Source organism: Haemaphysalis longicornis, unplaced genomic scaffold (assembly GCF_048455015.1).
Source record: "Haemaphysalis longicornis isolate Haplotype H1 unplaced genomic scaffold, Haemaphysalis longicornis Haplotype H1 scaffold_12, whole genome shotgun sequence".
NCBI classification, from domain to species: Eukaryota; Metazoa; Arthropoda; class Arachnida; order Ixodida; family Ixodidae; genus Haemaphysalis; species Haemaphysalis longicornis.
Window position 1 is genome coordinate 91,048,297 of NW_027526225.1, and position 22,185 is coordinate 91,070,481.

A 22,185-nucleotide genomic window follows, 5' to 3' on the forward strand; every position below is an offset into this window, starting at 1 on the left:
AGCATGGTGGTTTATTCGACTACGATAGCGTCCGGAACGTAATGCATCGAAAGGAGAGTGCGTGGGGGAGAAATCTCCCGTCTTCCAGCGCAGTGGAAGGCCCCGCGCAGTCAGCCATCCGAAAGTAACCGCGCGCATGGAGGGAGCCCTTACAGCAGCCAGCACAATGCCCAGTAATGGCCCATTGCGAAATCATGATGGCAGATAGAGATAAAAAGGGGATACAACATTGATACAACTTCGTGTGCTGCTGACACCAGCAAGTGAGGGGGCGGCGAGTGTGCGAAAGCTGCGATTGGGTCATGTTTCGGTCTATTCGAGAGGCAATGGCATGCTTGGCTAACCTGGCGCGCTGTAGCAGGCGCGGAAACAGAATTAAAAAAAAAGAAAGAAACCTAGAAACCTGTAGCGGATGGCACAACCCTTGCACCTGTAATCGCACGTGTGCCGCATGGTCACTCATTCCAACAGAGTACAGCGCGCCGAGCGACCAAACCCCCCAGCAACGAAGGGTGAGCGCGGTAGCTCCGTACTCTCCCATACACCGGGAGAGAGAGCTAGCGAGTTGTTAAAATACACGCCTACTAGAAAGATTCGACAGCTGGCACAAACAGTCCAGGCGTGCCAGCTTTGCGCTATGGCTTGAATTTTTGAACGCACAGTAGAGAACATACCGGTGCGTCAGTGGCACTGCAGAGGGGAAATGCGAAAACGTACCGGCAAGTCAGTGACAGCGAAAGGGCTAATAACCAAGTGCAAGCCTTAGGGACTACCAGCAACATCTGTGCCCGTGCATTCATGAGGCAAACCCATGTGTTGAGCCAAAGGTGTGGCGGCAGGTTGCTGCGTGAACAAAACTTGTGGCTGACTCTAATGCCTTCAATCATGCAGCTGTGAGTCACCAAGGGAAAGTGCGCAAGCTTATGCACATACAGTCTTCTCAAACAATGAGTTGTGTACAAGGTCCGTCGTTGCTGACAGGTAGAAGGTGAAACTGCATGCCATGAAAAATGCCCGCATCGATTTGAGAAGGCAGGAATAGTGGGTACAAATTTGGACCCACACCATGCAGTCGCATAAGGGCCTACTCGTGAGCTGCTGCCACTTTGCACTTATAGAAAAAAAATTCAGGGAAGCTTGCAATCACGCGCAAGATTTGAATGGCGCGGCTGTTGGCGGGCACGAAGTTGAGTTTTAGTATCCTTGTGGTGTCGTGGATGATGTCGCCGGCATGGCATTCCGATGAGCTTATGTTGATCAAGGCCAGAGTGCGCCCGTCATTTTGGTTGAAGTGTTCGTGCGCCACTCTGCAAGCGCCACTTATCGTCTCTAGTGGATGCTTTGCCCGCCGAGCCTTTCGAAACAGAGCGACCTCTTTTCCCTCGGCCGTGCAAGCTACCTGCGGCCGGACCTTGTGGAGTCTGATCACCTACAGCAGCTTCAACAATCAAGTCGCAGGTCTTCTACGAAACAGAGCGCATGCGCACGACAACATGAGGACGAATGAACGACGGGAGGGTATACCGACAGAACAGCACGCGACGAAACGGCACGCGACAAAATAGCACCGACATAACAGCGCGGCGTCAAAAGGGCACGCGTCAAAACAGCACGCGTCAAAACAGCACAGCGACAAGAGCGCACAGCGACAAAACCGCACACGACAGAAGAGCACGGCGCCAAAACAGCACGGCGTCAAAACAGCACGCGACAGAAGAGCACGGCGACAAAACAGCACGGCGACGAAACAGCACGCAACAAAACAGCACACTGCAAGAGATGAGCACTGTAAAAGTTGGGTGCGGTGGCGTTGCTAGGTGGTATGGCATAGTGCACTCGCCGGAACGGAATCCAAATTCTGCGGCAAGTAAGGAATAGAAAAGCACATCCATTTGAACTTATTTTTACAAGACTTATCTGTGCAGGAACATATCAGTACATGGACATTTAGGCACCCGCATATTCCAGTGGAGGGCGATTTCGGTACAGGAAGAGATTTAGGTGTGCCTGTGATAGGCTGAAACAACACAACATAGTGAGCCGTTGATATCAATTACAGATTTTACTTGTTCGTATTACTTTCTTTTTCACGCATGGTTATATGTGCAATTATTTCTATGAAACGACTACTCCAGTAATTGCCTATTAAAGGTGGTTCCTCGATCCTGTTGTATTGATTGGTTTTTGGTCATGAATTCGGGGATCTATTTTTATGAAGACGGCATCTGTGCCCTTTTCGTGGTAATTTAACGCAGAGCCATGAATCTGCATATTTCGTGAACACTTTTTCCTGTTAATTTACAGAGGATTGTTCCTGGATCCTCTATTATTTAATTACTTTTCTTATAAATGTTGTTTGAATTATTCATTTGCTCATTGACGCCATTCTTTTGAAAACTTCGATGTATAGTGACGGTCTTTTTCACTAAAGTGAAGAATGTGAGCTGCCGGGTCACCAATGAGCCACGATCCACAGTAGCTCATATTCGCGGACGCTGCTTTGACGCGCAATATTGTTGCGGAAATATTTCTTACCCACTAAGAGCTCCTCTGTGCTGTTATACAAATTAAACCCCCATGTATAAATTAGAATTAAGTGGTGTAAATTATCCGTCAGAATAGTAGCGCTTAAGGATTACACTTCGGCTTTTCGCTTCCATCATATTCCAGGTGATTTGGGTTGCAGCGGCTCATGATAACCTGAGGCATGCCTATTGCAACTGGCACTTGTTCTTTTTTTACACTTTCGATAAAACAGTAGAAAAAGAAAACAGCAGCAAGAAAAGATCTTGTGGGAGCCGAAAGATCACGGCCGCTGCAAAGCATGCCTCGGTACCGGGTTAAGGTCTTTTCTTGCCTTGATGCCGTTTTTTTTTTTTGTATTCGCAGTGCGGACTCAATAAAAGAAGCCCACAAAAGCTTTCATTTCTCAGCTTTTTTAGGCTTCACAACCAGAACGCTAAATTTGGAATATGGGATGCTCCGCAGTGAAGGACTTCACACTTCTTCGCGTGCATTTAAACGGCGACACTCCGGCGTGTTCGCTCTTCTCCTTCATTTGAAATGCAACCACCATTGCGGGCATCTAACTCGCTTTCTTTGGCTCAGCGGCTCAACGCTATCCGCTCTTTCCAGCCCCTACAGGTGGCGCTGCGGAAAACGGCAATAGGAGAAGCGAGTTTAAAACCGGTAGGCGGAGGGATAACCCGTTAGGGTAATAAAGGGTAGGTTTAATGAGTAGAGTAAGACAGGCAAGTTGGTTGGTGGCAACGGACGTCCCGAAACAGATGGAGGGCTTCTAATCATCATCATCATAATCATCATCTTAATCATCATGGCGTACCAGACTGTGATCCGGCCTTCATACCAACATGCGCGCCAGCATCAATAGAGGCCCAAAAGCCCGTAGCTCTACTAGAAACAATTACTTTATTAAAGATAAACGCAGGCATATGTTGCTAAATGCGAGAGAACGTTAAATTTGTTTCAGGGTGCCTGGTGCGGCGTAAAAAGAGCCGCGTTATACGCAATCCGCTGTGCATGGCTCCGGCCGCACGGAAGTGGTTCGCGAACACCCGCCTTATTGCGAAAAAAACTGCTATAGGATGTGCAACGCTAATCTCGTGGGGTGTTTGCAGTGTACGTCATCGCAGTGTACTTAAACTTGAGGCGTGTTTGTTTTTTTCCTGTGTAACTGCTAAGCAGAAGACCATACGCACGATGTGCGGGCGATATGGTCCCGGCACAAATGGTCCCGGAGCTACTGGCCCCGGAACTGATAGTTCCGGAACAAATGGTGCCGGAAAACATGTCCCAACTTCAAAGTAGGAAAAAAATGTCCCACCACTACTTCACCTATGGAGGGGGTGAGTTTATTTGTCTTTACATGTTTGTATTTGTGCACAATGTATTTGCATCGGTCCGTACATAATATATTTGCTAAGGCTAAAATTATTTGAAATAAATGCTGCATGCGAATTTGTCGTCCTACGAGTATGTTCTCCCGTGCTTCCATTGCTTGTATCCTTTCGTTTATTAACGCTTGAGAAGCGAGTATCACGATTCAGGCTGTGCAGTGAGCGCTTTTACAGGCACAATATTATTTAGGTTACATGATGTATCGAAAATGGGAGTGGGCCGGCACCACTGAATATCAGACAACATAAAGCTGTACTAGCGATCACGCTCGCCGATTTCTCGCTATTTAAAAAAAACGAACTTTACCCGATGAATGGTTTATTGCATTACCTAAGCTGCGATACTGTGCTCTTCATCTGAAATGCTTCGATATCTGCAGTTAGAATCAAGCGAAGCGGCACTAAGGTTTTGGACCTTGATACTTTTGCAGCTTGCAGCTTCGATACTTTTGATTTTCCCCGAAAATATGACATATAGCTATTATCTATGACGCCTATTATCTTGCTGCAAGGCTTAGAAGACTGCTGGCTAACATGCTTTGTTCAATTTGCCAGCGTGTTGCGGGAGCCTAACAATTGCTGACGGCAGCAGGTGAGCTCATAAAAACAGGCCACCCACCATAAACAACAAACTCTGTTGTTGGGAACCGCATTTGTGCAGAAACATATGCAGTTCATTCGCTAAATATAAACATGTTCGTGTGCATCTTTCTGACGGCTTTACTTTCCCAGAAATTGCGAGAATCAAAGACTGTCACTTGTCATGGTACAATGAAAAGCCAACGATTGATGCAACGATTGATGCAAGAAGGGTGGACCACGAAACAACCCGAACGCGTTTTGCTTGTTTCCAAGTCCCGCTCTCAAAATAAACTGGCTCTTGTTCAAAATCCCTCCACTCAATGCGCATGTTAGCAACTGCCCCCTCTCGTTTCCCCTCGACCTCCTCCCTCTCCTCAGCGAAAACGAGGGTTGGGCCGGCTTTTGTTGCCGCCAAGACGAACAAAGGGGCAGTGGCTGCTGTGGAACGCAGAGCGTACAATGCGCACGCGGAGACGTACAATGCTTCGCCCCGAGCGCGAACACAGTCGGCCCCTGGCGGCGGCGGTACGAACCGCTCCTAGTGTGGCACGGCCGGACTGGAGGAGCGGCGAACGCGCACTTTCATACGGCCTGCGCACCCAACAAAGAAACCATACAGCAGATTCTTGACAGAGTGAGGGCGCTTCGAACCAACCCTCTACCCTCCCAACCCTTTTTTCTTAGTCCACGCATCGCCTCTGGCCGAGCGAGCCGACAACGCTTGCCGCACGTGTTTTGGATCTGCCGCGGAATATCACCGGTACCTATGAATGCCTTCGCTGCTATATCTCACCAAAAACAAGACTCGTTGTGCACTTCAGTTGCATGATTAAGAGTTTCAGCTGTATGTTTTTGACAGTGCGCTAGCTGCCAGCGGTCCGCTCAGCCCGACCGGAGCGTGAGCAGCAGAACCACGTTTAGCTAAGCGATAACCGTATCTCGTATCTCCCTCGGCGAGAAATCATTCGCGTCACTGGTCGTGCCCTGTGCGTGTACAAGCCAAGGCATCATCCGAAAGGAAAAATAAGAACTGATGTTTCAGTCACGGAAAATGCCGCGTTTTTTGCCTGCCTCACCATTTTCATATAATAGAGTCGCTGATAAGATATGAAGGCCTCGCATATTTTTCTTCATGTGCTCTGAGTTAAAATGTTTCTTTCAATTTTTTGATTAGGTGCTTCCGAGTGATAATGTTAGGCTGTTTGACCCTATTAGACCGAAAATTCAGAAGGGGGGAATGAGTCGCCTATTTTAATGGCGCACAAGTAAATTTACACGGACAGGTATCACGTGTAGCCACGGCAGGGCTAGGGCAGTGGCAAATGCGCGCGCGCCTCCGCTCTACCCCGTCCGTGCTGTAGGTCAACCAGCGAGGGTTGGTCCGCAGCGCCACGAACTAGCGGCGGTGAAAGGTGGGAACTATACGCGAAGCGCAGGCCGTATGAAAGTGCGCGCCCGCCGCTCCTCCAGCCCGGCCGTGAGTGTGGACGGCGCTCTCGCGACGTCTGCTTTTTCACGTTGCGTGCGGCGCAAGGCGCGTGCTGCACACGACAAAACAACCAATATGTGTGCTCGTTTGGCAGTAAGCAATGACATAGTAACCTCTGCGTGTTCGTTTCCTCTAGAAACGCAATAATCAGCGGCCGTTGCGGGTTAATGCGCTGGTTTAATTCCACGAAACATCTTCGTTGTGGTCACCGCTTGAGTGCGAAACGTGTTATAAACATTGCTTCCACACATTGCACTTTTCTTATTGTTGAGTGCAGTCGTCTGCCGTTTCGGGAACGTCGAACGGTGCTTTTTGAAGGTGGCATGGCGATTATTTAAAGGATAAAAGTTTAGTACGCGAAACGGGTAAGAAGCGACAAGACCTGTGCATACGCGTGCAAATTCCACACCCTTGTAAAATTGCGCTGTGTCCTTATAGAAAGAAGAAACAAACAAAAACATTTACACTGCACACGACCCGTGCGCTATCGCCCATACATTACCGGACACGTATTTTACACCCGCAAGCGTCTGTGTGATCGTGTCCTTCCCGTACCTTTTCTAAAATAAATACCATTTTTGGACCGTCGTTGGTTATACTCAGGAGGAGGAATAAACACTTATTCAACTGTATCGAGTTGCTAATTTTACGTATTATTTAAAATACGTTTCTATGGATGCGCAAGAGTATTTAGGGGGAATGTTTCGGTAAAATTAAGCAGTTGTGAGTTTGCGTCAGTCATGTGGCATTTTGTGTGTCATTTTCATATATATCATTTTCAAATCCGGCATGAATCACCTTGTCCAGAAACGTGTCTCACTTAGCATAACCAAATGCCTAATTTGGTCACGTCTTAACCTCTTAAGGTAGACCTAAGTTTAAAGAAAGAGGAGAAAACGCGTAATATATAATGCACGTTGTTGCCCACATGTGTGTGGGGTGTGTGCCATGACTCTGTTTTTTTTTTTTTTTCATTTTTTCCCACAATGCTTGCTTTCAATACAATTTTGAAAAAGGCATCCCACAATTTCTGGACAATCTCGGACCAAAGGGGGGTTATACATTTCGGAAAATACGTGTACTGCTTTTTCACCGCTACAGAACACGACGCCTAGTGTAGTTTCGATTGTAAATAATACTGATAACCATAGTTTGGCTTTTCGCGCGCGTTACATGCGTTATCTTCTCGCTGCTCTTGCAACGTTGGCAGGACCCCCCCTCCCCCTTCCCGAAAAAAAATGAAATGCGCAGAATTTAATTTTTTACCAATCCTCAAGAATTAAATGCCAAGACAAAGGCGATATTCAGGTTACAAAACAAAGTAGTTACCGGGAACCCGTTACGCTGATTTGCAACGATAAATAAAAAGGAAATGTTTTACTACATCTGCAACAGCGCAACTTCATTTATTGCCGTCTTTAGGGTTCGTAAGCGACCTTATACGCAAGAATGCAAACACATCTCGCTGTTGCAGGCACCTGTTAGATTCTAAAAGAACGCAAATCTTCAACAGAGCAGCCGTCACAGAAAATTTGTGCTCACTGTGAGGTCCCAGAAGCTTGGTTTGCACACTGTAAGCCTGCTTGTCACTTTGCGAAAACCTAGCTAAACATGAGATGTTGATTGTACTGCCTGCGTTGACAATTCAATTCGCAAGTTCACTTGCGACGAAAGCCGTAAATAGGTGATCCGAAACCGTTATTCATGAAACCTTCCTTCAGAGTCACTAAAATTTCATTTAAAAGACCCCTTAGAGCGGTTACATTTATATCTCTGCGCTGATCAAAATTCAGTAATTTTATGTTGCCTTTTGAACACACAAAAAATATCGTAAGCTCTTAGAAGGAATTTCGGGGCAGTTAAGTAGTGTTACCATTTCAGAGCATCCCACAAATGCAAGAATGCGTCATGCTACCAGTGAAAGCGATTGAGATTGCCGTTGTAAACTGAATTTCAGAGATCGAGGCTTCCTGATTTGTTTCTATTTATGCTTTTATTGAAGGCTCAAAGCCATAGTCTCGAAAGATCGAGCTTGCTACGAGCCACAGCGTACAAGTTTATTGTCACAATTATGGCCATTCTGAGATTCCCGATGGGTCGTCGCGTTTTTTGGCGTAATAATTAAAACTGACTGCCGCTTCCATGCTATACATTGAACGTTGAGTAACCGAACCACAGCATACCACTCTTGTTTGCACCTGTCGTGCGCACATACGGCAAGAAAAAGGCACGAAGCGCGCCCATAGTGTGCATTCTTAAGGCACATTCCCACTGGCGATGCGCCTCGTCGCGCGACTAAAAGCGACGTCGCAAAGCGACGAGCCGGCCGTCGCTTTTCGGAGTTTTGCGACGGCGGAGCCGATCGGTCTCGGTCCGAATTCCCTCGTCGCGCGACGGCCCCGCAAAACCGGTAAGCCAATCATGGCCGCGGAGTAGGCTGACGTAGCCGGAAACGAAACGTTTCTTTACATCCGGTATGCAAACGCTGCGGGCGGGCGAGGACAACGTTTATAGAACCAAGGTCAGTTTTAAAACTCTCCGCCTCCGCCATACCAGCAATACGGCGCCCGAGCGACCCACAGCGCCAGGTGGCGTCGCCGTCGCAACCGGCTCCCTTCAGCCGCTGGGGAAGCACGAGCGAAAGCAGCGCGGGCCGCATCTGTGCTGCCGTTGCGAGCGTTATCGCGAAATATGCCGATCGCCGTGTTTATAACCTTTTATTTACTCTTGTAAGTGGTAAGTATAGCCACATGTCACCGGAGCTACGGCACTCAATCGGCGACAACCATTGCGCAGTAGCCGCTTGCATTTCAAAGGCCGCGCGGCTTTGTGGCTGCACTTCCGCGTTCGTTTGGAGCATCGTCTGCCATTTCACATTACATAATTTACGTTTCTTGTTGAGGCGGCTGCATATTCTAACCCTCTAGGCAGGAAATGTGGCTGGTGCGTCATGCAGAGACATTAGTGAAGGCTGGCAAACATTGTCATCATTTCGTTAAAAAAGCTTTATCGGTTGCATAAAAGAACCAAAAAGTGGATATTTTTTTAGTTTCAAGGTAAGGAGATATTTTCACGGGATATCCCTCTTGGCGAAAAGAATAGGCTGTCAAGTATCAGTTTCGCGTGGTGATGGGGCCGAGAAGGGAATCAAGACGAAGACGACGATCGTAGTGCGCCCGGCACAAACCGTATATCTGTGTCTCCGCTGCAGTACCTAGTAGCTCTGTAAATAGTGCAAATACCGCTATTATAATCTCGTCTACTTCGTGCCGGTAAAAAAGATTATATATATAGTAACTGTATTTACGCTATTGACAGAGCTTCTAGGCACTGCTGCGGAGACAGCAGCTGACCGAAATAGTTACTTCTTCCCCGATTGAAACACTTTTAAACGAAAAGAAGCTATCCCTCTATTTTCTGAAGAACAACAACAACAAAAAACCAACATAACTTCTATTGTAATCTCTTCCAACATTCTTTCGCCAGCTCGCCAATGGAAAACGAACTCCTTCCATGTCTCTCAACGAAGGCTTACTGCTCGCTGCCAGCACGTCTAAATTTGCAGCACTTTCTTCGGCTGCACCGTTAGCGCTTGTTTTGGCTTTCTGTGCAGACGAGTTCTGTACAACAATCTGCATGTTTCGGCGTGGAAATTTCTTTCTATTGGCCGGCGGCTTGGATAGATAAGGAAGAAGGTTTGGAAATATTTTCGGGACGGCTCCTTCGACGAGGCTCCACTTTCCTCACTCAGTTTCTACTTTTTCACTGTTAATTAAGTGGGAGTAGCTCTTTGCTATGTCCTCAGGGCAAAAATTCACGCCACACGCGTGATTTGGCTGAGAGGTTTCGGTCAAGACACGCACGGTACCATATATCTACACGAAGGCCGAAGTAACTTGAATTGCGAGAAAAGCGCCTTTGGGTTTGGTTTCCCCTGTAACCACCTGTGCAACCGGGGACACAACACGGCATGGTGCTCACGTAACCATCTACAACTGGAGTGCGCACGCACGCACGCACGCACGCACGCACGCGCACGCACGCGCGGAGACGCTAGCCGCACAACAGAGGGGCTTTATCAGAACGTGCTGACCTCAGCTGCCTCCTCAGCCACCCGGTGCTCCGCGCGGGAGCCGGGTGCGACTGCAGCGCCATCAATGCGGCCTGGTGCGGCGGCGCCGGGAAACACTTCGAAGTTTTACAACTGACCTTGGTTCTATAAACGTTGGGCGAGGACGAGCCGCCGCCGCTGGCTCGCTCGGCTGGCTCGGCCAGGCGGCCAGGCGCTTGGCCCGCTATCGCTGTACCCGCCGGGTCGGGCCGGCAAGCAACTTCCCGTGTGCATCGGTTCTTTGGTCAGTGGCTTCAGCGTGCGCGTGTACTAATCAACGAATAGCGTGGAACTCATCAGTGTGGAGAAGCGTGTATGGATTGTAAATGGAGCTAGGTGGACAGCGAGACGGTAGGTTGACTTGCAGCCTCTTCGTCTATCGGCGACTGGTAAACACGCGTGGAGTTCGGAGGCGTCAGAACGTTGCGCATGTGAAAAGAAGCGACATTTGTGGGCCTTGATGCGGGTGTTGTGGCGTGAAAGCAAGCGTGTGCATTTCTTCGTGCAATAATATGTTGAAAAGAGCCTTCGTGAGTTTGTTATTTTCTGCTCCTCCCGCAACCCGCAAATGCTTTCGGCATTGCTCCAGGTTAGTAGCATGTGTTTTAGTTTGATTTCTACCTGCTTTTGTCGCGTATTCTTTGACTTCGAATGGTTGACGCACCAACGAGGTCGTATGTACAAGTCGGGAAGCAGCTGCGCTGAACGCAGTCGCATCATCGCTCATCGCAAGTGCGAACACCACCTCAACGCCTCATCGCGCGACGCGCGCCGTCGCGCGACGAGACAAATCGCCAGTGGGAATGTGCCTTTACGGGCCGCTCAGCGGAGCATCCACACTAGCAGCGCGACGCTGTCGCCACCTACATGTCGAGCTCGCGGCGGGGGCGATCAAAGTTCACTGATAAGGCATCCCTGGCTTTCCCTCCATCTTAAGGCGCGGGAGCACCGGAAACACAGGCTTCAGAGTGCTGTACAGATGAAGTACAGAAGTGACGAAGCAATTAGGAACAATAGTATCGCAATAAAATTATTCTTCTTCTTATTATTATTATTATTAATATTATTATTATTAGTATCATAAAAATTGTAGGGCTACCTAAAAAGGAACAAAAGTTTTACCAAATGTCGTCCCTGGCTTTTGCTTCTTTCATTTTAGATATCCCACATGCTGTAATAATTAAAGCCGTAGTATTTTTCCCGAGAAAGAGTAACGAAACGTGAAGAGAACCTCAGAGAGAGCAGTTTGCGCCCACTAAAGTGTTTTTATCCACGTTAAAATCAAAATATTTGCCCATTTAGGCGTTCCATAAAATCGTGCCGTTCTGTCGCTGTGCTGTTTTGACGCTGTGCTGTTTTGTCAACGTGCTGTTCCGTCGCGTGCGCTTTTGACGCCGTGCTGTTTTGTCGCGTGCTGTTTTGTCGGGTGCCCTTTTGACGCCGTGCTGTTATGTCGGTGCTCTTCTGTCGCGTGCCCTTTCGTCGTGTGCTGTTTTGACAGCGCCCCGACGGGAGTACGCTATGCCGCGTCTTTTTCGTTCCTAGCAAGTGTTGCCACAATACGGCGAACGCTGGAGTTTTTCAAGCAAAGCTTGTTACCTCTACACCCCAAGGGTTCTGGCACAACCGTCGACGTCAGCAGAAAGCTCCCGAGAACAACTAAATGAAGTTACTGGCACTGCCAGGAATTGAACCTGGAACGAAAAATAGTGAAACTTTTGTTCTTTTTTATACCTAAACGATATAATGCAATAATCTAACAGCTTCCTTGCACAGAATAGACATTCCTGATCCCACTGACATGCAAATCTTGTTGACTTCTTTCCTAATTAGCAAATTATGCTGAAAGGAACTTTCAGGTAATTAGTCTCGTAACTTAAAAAATATAGAAGGTATCCCTAAGCAGATTCCAGTTTTGTTGCTAGAACGATTCGTTACACATATGCTCCTAATTTGATTAAATTTGGTCCATAAATAAAAACGTTTTACTTGCCACGTCTACCTTTAAGTCAAAACAAAAACAAAGCTTATCAACTGTGCTAGCAAGGCAGCCTTTTCGTTACTGTTTAAAAGCTCAAGTATGCACCTTAAAGCTTAAACAAACTCTGAATATTGTTTGCACATGTAAATGACCCTACAGCAACCCTTATACCAGCTGTGGCATGCATCATATAAAAAAAAAAAAAAGGCTTAAACCATCTTTGCTAATCTCACGCTGCCATTTAGAATTTGTGACACCACAAGTTGCATTAGCAAGCAATGTGCGAGGCAGATACCCACTTTGTTTTTTTTAAAGCCAAGCTTTTTACCTCTACCCCCCAAGGGTTCTTTCGAGACCGTTGGTGTCAACAGAAAACGCCCGCGAACAAATAAAAGAATTTACTGGCACTGTCAGGAATCGAACCTGGTACCAACAGAGTAACAAACACACAGCCCGTTGTCTTACCGATTTAGTTACGAGCCCACGTGGAGACGGGGAAGACAAGCACATTTACGGGTTTAACCCTTGAATTCTCGCTGAATGCCACGCGATAGCGATTATAGGAAGCTCACACACACCCACGGAATCTCACTTCCAGCACGCCAATAAGTTAAAGCTTTTGGCTTCCAGTGTTTGCGTAAAAAATTTCAGCTCCCTGTCCACCCTCACGCAAAACGACACCTAAAGGAACACATCGAAATACTCCTTGATGGCAAGGCCATCACTCAAAGCCCCAGCATCAAGATCCTGGGCCTACATCTTCAGGCCAACACCAAGAGTGACGCATCCTTGCAGCGCCTCAAACACAGCAACAATAAAATCGTACACATGATCAGGCGAGTTGCCACCAAGAAGCGAGGCCTCAAGGAATTCGATACTTTTCAATTAGTTCAGGCTTTTGTCCCCTCGAGAATCACTTACGTCAACTCCCTGTCTTCGCATCGGCAAGGAGGGCATAAAGATGCGTTATATAATTATTAGAAAGGCGGTTGAGCAAGCCATTCTTCCCCTGAGTGTCCACATAGAGGCTGCTTCGCACGGTGCTCTACATCGCGGTGGAGAGCTGATAGAAGGCCATCTTTCTATTCAGAAGCTCGGAATGAGCAGAACTGCGGCGGGTCGCCACATCCTTCACCAGATTGGCTGGGCAGCACAGAATGTCACTCCGCTTGATGTATTCCTGGACTTTTGGCGACAAGAACTAAAAATGCTCCCTTTGCTTAGAAATATGAACCCCTCATACGACGAGGGTCGCCGACAAGCCCGGGCTCAAGCGCTCAACACCCTCGGTGGGGGATCATGCAGTTATCGACACGGACGCCTCACAACCTCGTGGGCAGCAGTACGCCATCATCGTGGCTACCTCCAGAACTAACCTTCTTGCTTGCGCCTCACTCAAGACTGAAGACATGACGGCAACAGGAGAGGCAGCCATCGCCTTGCCTCCCACTCAACCAGGGGTTCGTAAGGTAAGCTCCAATTCCCAACAAGCCTACCGGAATTAGCAGTCAGGTTTGGTGTCCCGACCTGCACTGCTCCCAACCACTCCCCAAATGGTTCCATTCAGATCATCTGGACACCCGGTCGCGCTTCCATGGAGGGCAACGAATACGCCCACCAAGCCTGCACTTTTACCCCCCCCCCCCCCCGGTGCTATGGAGCTGCACGAGGACAGTCACCCGCTTGTCTCGTTCAGGGACATAACCCAGCATTATCGCCTTCCGAGACAGACCCTACCTTCGCCTTACCCTGACCTTTCCGGAGAACAATAAACTACCGTACGGCTCATACAATCCGGCTCCTAAGACGCTCCTTCCCACAGCCGACACGTCTTCACTTAGTGCACCAGAATCGCTACGACGCTGAATGTAAATTTTGCTCACAAGTAGGAAAGCTCTGCCACATAACCGGGGTGTGCGACTTTAGCCATGAGCACCCTCCTCTCTTTCCGTCAACTACAGAACAAGAGCAATGGGAGATGATGCTATCTAGCCCCTCTCTGCCTACCCAGCTTCAGCTGGTGGACAGATCACAGGGGCCGCAGACTGAATATGGGCTACAGTGAAGAAGGAACCACTCCCCTTGGCCGCAGTCTGGGCCGTTCAGAAATCTGAATAGAAGCATTTCCTTCTCGTCCTCCTCCACCCCGTCCTCCTCCACCCCGCGACGGCAGAGACTGAGAAGTGAGATCGTCTAACAACGGGTTTGAGCTTTAATTTTATACAAAAAAAAGTTTCTGCCCATGTGCTACACCAATAAAACTCAACCAACCACCGTTCATGCATCCCGCATTATTTTAACCTTACCAAGAATATCTCTTTGAAGTAATAGAGGGTGTGGTTAAGTGCATTTCACTTCTCTCTGGTTTTGTTGTTTGTAGAGCGACGCGAGTGAATTGAAGTCTCATGGGTAATCGTTGTGGGTGCCGTTTACAGCTTTGCTTTCCAACCGCATTTACAGGGTGGATTGGCGCTAATTTTTTTCTTTTTTTTTCTTTTTTAGAGCAACGCTTTTTATAATTAACTAATGGAGAGAGACAGAGGGAAAGAGAATAACTTTAATGATGACCAGCGACGTTAGCCGAGCTGTGGTGCTAGCTTGCTACGCTAGATGATAAAGAAAAACAAAAAGAAAAAAAGGGAAAACGAGAAGTTGTCATTTGATGCGCCCAAGGTTTCCAATCACAAAACTCTGTCCAGTTCTGTGCTTCGAAGAAACTCCAAGAGAGCTTTGATTGCATGTGTAGCCTGGCTGGGACCCAAGCAAGGACCCAAGACAGCCCTCAGTTCAATTCTTGCCCCAAGCTGCCTGCACAAAGATAACAAGAGTTTCTGTCTGTGCAGGGTGTACTTTGGACACGCGCATGTAGCACGATGAATGTCTTCTCGTGAGTCACATGTGGAACAAAGAGGTAAAGGCGCCTGCTGGATTTGGTAGAGGTAATGTCCCACGCAGGCCGACATTGTCCTAAAATGCACTGCCGAAAAGTCAACTTTCTCCGATGATGATCATCATGGGTGAAGTGAAAAATGGTTGAAATGCAAAGCTTTCTCTGGTCGAAAGACCGTGTCTTCAAAGGCTACCCTAGAGAAAATGTTGCTGGTCCTTGCTGGTTTATGGCCAAATTCCCAGCTGGACGCTGCTGGTCCCAGTTGGGACCAGCTGGGACCAGCAGCGCCCAGCTTGAAATTTGGCCATAAACCAGCAGGGTCCAGCAACCATTTTCTCTTGGGTAAAGACAATTCAACGCAGAAATTTGGGCTAGTTGGCGACACGACTTCGACATGGTAAAAGGCGCACTATAGACGGGGACACAAGAAAAGACAGTGACGAGACAATTAGCACTCGTCCCGTGTCACTGTCTTTTCTTGCGTCCCCGTCTCGTGCGCCTTTTACCATGTCGAAGCTAAAGAGAAATTTCAAAATCCAAATTTACGCCCAAAACGCATGGCAAGAAATCCAACTTGCACAATAAGTTTCCACAAAAGGCACACGAAGTGCCTCAAGAAAAAAAAATCCTGTGGTTGGAATTGAACATGGGTCCCCCACGTTATGAAGCCAATGCCTATCCGAATGTGCCATTCCAACATAGCTGAAGCAGTTTGGATATCGGACTGACTGACTCAGGTTGCACAGGAGGACACTTGGCATTGTAACCATCTTTTTCTTAGGAAGGGGCTTTGACTTTTGTTATTCGACAACCACTGATGCAAGTCTCATATCTGCAATCTTGGCACTGCAATCTGCCAATACAGGCCAATTTGCTCTGTTTAGTGGCTTACAGAAATAAGCACCGCAACAACGATGAAACACACAAGGGAGAGAATGAACAGACACAACGCTATCTCTGCTAATCTCTTTTTCATGTTTCATTGTTGGTTGCACTGTTAATTTCTTTAAAGTAAACCAACTTCCCCACTGTTCTGCTTAAAGCATCAGCTTAAAGTAAAGCAACACAAAACTGCACGCACCTTCTTCGAATGGTGCTTACTGGGCTGCCTTGAACTGGGAGCTTTATGTGAAGACGCTGCCCCGGTCCGCCTCCCAGGACGCCTGCTGCCGGACGCCGCTGGTGACCGGCCAGTGGACTCTCGTGGAGAGGGGACCGGTTCAGGCTGGACAGCATCCGAAGCCTCGCTTCCAGTGCGCCGTCTTGGTGGTCTTGGAACAGGCGACACCGGCGGAGCCGCCTGGCGGGATGGTTGCTCCTGGGGTGGCGACGGAACCGCAAAAAACGAACCGGACCGTTTTTGTGCCGAAGGCGACTGCTCGGGCGGTGTGGTTGAACGCAGCGATGGCCGTGGCAGGGATTCGGGGGATGCTGCTGCACCTGCGGCGGCTGCCTCGGGAACCGTGCGGAGTTTCCTCTGGGATGGTGTTTCCGGAGGAGGGGATGTGGCCAGAGCCCGCTTTCTCGCCGGACTGGGAACGGGCTTGGGATCTGCGTGACTCGGGGTCTCTGGTTTCTCGGCAGGACTGCAGCGAGAAACGCCACACAAGATGCTACAGTAACGCTATTTGCCAATTTTGCACTTGTGTAACACACCTATACCAGCTGTGGTTTGGGTTTCGAGCTAGCATGCCGATAGGAAAGGGCAAACAGCCGCAGGCCGTTACATCAAGTGACGAGCCCAGCGAAACCCACCATAATGCAGCCAACCACAAAAAAAAAAAGGCATGTTTTCAGACTAATGCCCCAGCCACAGGAAATGTTATATGTGAAGGCAAAATTTGATATCCACCTCAAATTCAGCCTGACAACTATAAAGGGAAGCTGTACAGCTTCCTCAGAAACTTTGCAGTTGAAGAAAAATTCCCCGAGGTATAACCTTGGGCGTGTTTGTGTAACATCCTCAAAACACCCTTTCCAATCTGAAAAAGATTGGAAAACAAGCTAACGTAAACGTGCTGTTCTCAGCTCCTAAGAAGCTATCAAAGCTTTGCAACAAAGTTAATGAAGGCCCCGTCAAATCTGATAAGTGTAGCACCAAACATCGCACACCATTCAGGGCTTGCTCAGTTGGCATGGTTTATTCAATACCGTACAACAAGTGCAATAAAAAGTATACAAGACAAACAGGAAGATGTGTCAGTGACAGATTTCGCGAGCACCGCAATAACGTGGAAAAAGGAAACAGCGGACATCTAGGCGCACATTGTAAATATTGTCGTTGCTACGCTGACCTCAAAATGCTCCATAATTTATAAAAGAAAGAATCAAATGACACGGGAGATCGATAAAACATACAAGATTTATTCTATAGCAACGACGTGTGTCAGCTACCCTTTGATCCTGCAAACCGACGAAGAAAGTTTTTTTATCTGGTGATACCACGTGAGCGGCAGTGATGGCTTGAAATGTCTGTTTCTTGCTTCTCCCCGCTTTCCCTAACATGCTGCAACGGAATTCTGTATACAGTCATACGCCGCTACAACGAACACTTCTACTACGAAATAGCCTCAACAACAAAGCATGCCATATGGCTGGCCAGATTCCGATCTATTGTGAAGGCCACTACAGGGAAAACCACTTTAACAAATTTGACAGTTTAACGAAGAAATTCAGGCGTTCACAATTGCTGATTTGTTGTCTGATAACGAATACGCCCAGCCGCCCACGCGGTAACGCGCTGCTGATGCGTGTGCCGACGATTGTCAGTCATCCAGTTCGGCCATGAAGCTGCAGGAATCGATAATCCCGTACAGTGCGTGTTGCGGTATAGCATTGGTTGTGATGGCCAACGATTACGCCTCGGTGGACGACCAGGTCCCGGTTTGCTCACCTGACAACAGCCAACATCGTGGAGACCATCACAAAGAAAAGGGACGCCACACATGGCCAGGATTTCGGGACACGGCGTCGAGTTTCGAAAAACTGACACCACGTGGCGTCGCGACCTGAAGACACAATTCCTTCTCTCTTGTTCTCTCCCCCGCGGTGCGAGAAGCAGGGCCTTCACACAGGGTCTAGCCGCTCGCGACGGTTTCCCAAACAGGCCAGCTTTTCGCCTTTGTAATTCGCCGAACCAGGAAGGAAAAAAAAAAAAAACAAGAGGGGAGCCCTCACAAAACGACCCCACATGGGCTGCGGTTGGTGCCTCGATGCGCCCCCGCTCTGCGGGCGCGCATCGAGGCACCCTACCCGTGTGGACGGGGAGGGCTCGCCCCGCTCGGGCGCCTGCTTTTTTCGTGGCGCTCGTGCCGCATTTCTCACTCGAAGGAAAGACCCGGGTACAATTTTCTTTCGACTTGTGAAACAATGTGCGTTAGTACGTATCGAGCAGGCTCGGGTCAACTGCAGCGTCGCTAATGAGTTAACTTTTGCCAGTGTCGTCTTGTCGTCTGCTACGGACGCATCGTCTGCTCACCGCGCCGCTCGACCAGCCCGGTGTCCTGGCTATTTCACGGAATGAAACGTGTTGTTGGGGGACGTCGGTTCCGAAAGCCTTTCAGGTCCCATGGGTCGCCTTTTCGACATTAAGGGGTCATCTGTTCAATTTGTCACAGGGCATTTTTATTTCCTTCCGCTTGCATGATACTTGTTCGCACTTGGCACAACCCCAACTTTTTTTTTTTTTTTTGCTGTTGAACAACTTGCACAAATTGCGTTGGTACATTGATTCGTACATTAGAATTAATCAGGTGTCTGATATGTGGGCGTCTTTTGAAGACGCATGCAATTAAACGAAACGAGCTTTTCTTTTTCTGCTCGCTTTTAATTTCTACGCGCGAACATTCACACCCGAATTCAGGAAAATTATTTTTCCTATGCTAATATCTGCATTGACAAATAATTTGCAGCACAAAAACATTTTGCGTTATTGTTGCAAAGCACAAGCGGTAGAGCAAGATCATAATCTATTATTTCGGGGTTCATAAAAAACCAAAAATCAAATGCCTCAACCCTTACCTACTTTGCGTTAAGGTTGAGGTGCAAGTATACTAACATTATGAGTAACGGAAAACAAAGAAATACGCAATTAACGCGACAGTGCCAAAACAAGCAGATGAGCATATGCAAGTCTTCGGCAAGTAAAAGAAAAACACGTTATGAATGTTTTCTATTGCGTGGGACGCGTCCGCTCAACGGGCTTTCCGGTGCCTCCAAAGCTAAAAAAGACGCACGCCGGCCCGACGAGAACGCTTCTGAAAAGAGCACGTGCTGGATCGACTTGCACGCGCTAGCCCCTGAGGCAGCTTTGCTCAAGAAGAGAAAGGTGCTACTGATTGCGGGTAGGTTCTTCTTTTCTTTTAGACGTACACTAAAATATTTTAATACTCCCCGCCCCAACCACCGGCTAGTGTGCGACATGATCAGTGAACAATATTCTTGGACTAGCGCTCTTACGTGAAACGCCCTGTCCGTCATACTACCTGAAATGGGGTATGCTACCGTACTGTAAGTAGTATTTTTATTTACAGTACGTTCCCCGGGTATGTGCCGAGTCATAGTCACGAGGAGAAGATAAGAAATTGGCTGCGTATCTGGTTGCTTTGCTGCAAATGTATACCATAGCCTTCGGCCGCCCCCGCCTCGTAACATCCTCCCCTCTCCCCCTCACGCTGTTCTTCTCCCCCTGCCTGCCCCATAATTAATGCAATTGAAGTTTGATGAATTAGATTCATTTTTCCCTCGTTTTCTTGGTTCGCGCGCCACCTGTTGGGACCTTTTCTTTCAATTGTTCTTGGAACAGCGCCTCAAAAAAAAACCTCACCCCGCCTGGGTTCCTGGCTTCTCTACCTACGCTTCCAAGAGCTGCTGAGGTATTCGTGAACAAGTGCCACTCCCTAACCAAAGCTGATCTGCACCACCTCATTTGGTTTTGCCCCAAATTAACTCGCTATAGAAATTTCTCTGCCCCCACCAACGATCCCGCGATAGCCATAGACCCTCACTCCGTGGGCACTCCCATCCTTCACAAGATTGCTGTATTCGCAGTCACAAGCGGTCTAGCACGAGCTGTATAGAACGGCCGGTCTGCTCCCCTTCCTTACCCATTCCTTTGATCCTATTCCCCCAACAGGCCTAGGGCCAGCCTTGCCCCAAATAAAGGTTTCTCTCTCTCACTCTTGAGGAGACATCTTTCTTTTATTATATTTACTTTTATCTGGCCTGTTTTTGACACCGTCTTTTACCGCATTTTTATTAAAACCAATCGCACGTCTATTTTTGAATAAAAGAACGCTGCTGCGGCCAGTTATGCACTAATGTTTTGCCTCAATTATGCCTAATGCTTTTTTAAAGACGATAGTCTTTCTTGGGCTACTTAAACGCGATTGATTGATTGATATATCTTTATTTGGCGAGCATGAAGCGCAGATGTTAGGGCGCCCGCCCGGTGGACGGCACCGATTCAGCCACCGGTTCAAAAGTTATAAATATTATTAAACAAGACGCTTATATACGCAAAACCATTCCAAACTTCTAAAACTGCCAAGATTTGTCATACATGTCCCAATAATATGGCGCGAAGGAAACCCCAGGTACATTTGAGGCAAAATGTAAGCACATAACCGGGATTACGCGCGTTCTTTTAAATAAGCATAGACATGGCCTTGGTTTTCACGATAGCAATTTAAAAAAGAGGCGTTAAAACAATGGTTTGACCAAAAAATACGAAAAGAAGCTGGCGCCCGAGCCTCGAGCTCGAGCGCAACCCTAAGCCGAACAGTAGCAAAGGTTCCAACAGATGGCGTGCGAGCTCTGCAGCGCGGGAAAAGTGGATTTAATTTAGCTACCCTCCATCGCGTCAGACGCGCGAGGAGTGAGAGAGGGGGGAGGAGAATGTATGAGACGGCAGGGGCTGCAGAAGACTATCGCCTTTCGACGACATTTGCAGCGAAGCGAGCAGATACGCGGCCAAGTTTTTCTTCTGAACAATATTGACACGTAGAAATATATGCACTCCGCCAGGTTCAGTAGCTTGGGACGGTTTTGCCTATATATACTCCTTGTTCCAGCATTGTTTCATGTTTGGCCCAGCGGCTGAATCGAGTGACAGACGGACAGATAGACAGACAGGAAAGAAAAAAGGACGATTGAGAGTGCACGTTCGGCAACTGGACACTAATGCTTTCTCAATCACTGTATCATAAAAAAGTGCTTAGGTGTCCTCGGAATTTACACCTAGGAAAAAGAGCTGCAATTATTGTGTGTGACACCGAAGGGTGCACAGAAAAGGCACAGTTCAGAAGCTTGGTGCGCAAGCTTAGCAATAGACGTCTTTTTTTTGGAAGTGCCTACGTTTGAGCAAGTTTTATTTGTTACAAGTCTTAATGAAAACCGTTTCTTCAGCTCATTTACACAAAGTTTCATGAACGACAGCATAAAGCTTTAAGAGCTGCATAATTTGTCCCTTTCGACGTCAGTGTAACATTATATGTGCCGTAACATCGTTAAATATCTCTTTTTGCGCAGATGCAAGGCGCCACACAAGGCGGCAAGAAGCTGCTCTTTTTGTGACTTTCTTAACCCTCGCCCGCGCCCCTAGAAAAAAATAAGATACATAATAATTGGTATTGCCTAAAGGAGTTATTAAATAAAGCTCTAAAAAATCTCAAATTCTGACCGAAAACTTTCAAAGCATAAACACAAACGATGCAATCAGTGCGTAGACAGTCATCCATAACCTAATACCTACGCAAATAATAAGTTGCCGAAAGTTTCACACAAATAAGCACACAAATCCGTTCGCAGAAAAGTTGGCGTACGAAAATGTCGGTGCACCGGAATGCTTGCACCGTAACATCCCGCATTGAAATGTTCCAGTACATCGAAATGTCCTAGGGCCGTTCATAGGCGTCTAAATAGTAGTAACTTGGAATCCCAAACATCAATGCTCAACATTGGGGTTAATTTCAGGTGCAGCACTACCATTGCGTTCGTATAATTCACGACACTTTAACTGTAACAGTGTGCTGTAAATGTATAATTGCTTCCATTTCGGTTAAGCGCCATTGACTTTTTCACGTATATGCATGCTTCTTACGGCGTCGTTTATACTTTTTATAACCGTTTTTAACGCATATCAGTTTTTAGCTGGTGCTGTTCTGATGGAAGCGCCTTGGAAGCAGTGGAGCGCGGCCACAATTTTAATATTTACAA

At 47.7% G+C, this 22,185-nt stretch overlaps 1 protein-coding gene across 2 annotated transcripts in view; it reads left to right on the plus strand.

Annotated features, from left to right (window-relative positions):
* Nucleotides 1-22,185, plus strand: part of Cdm (importin-13-like protein cdm) — a 79,570-nt gene that overhangs the window by 19,919 nt on the left and 37,466 nt on the right. The gene's annotated exons all lie outside the window — the stretch shown is intronic.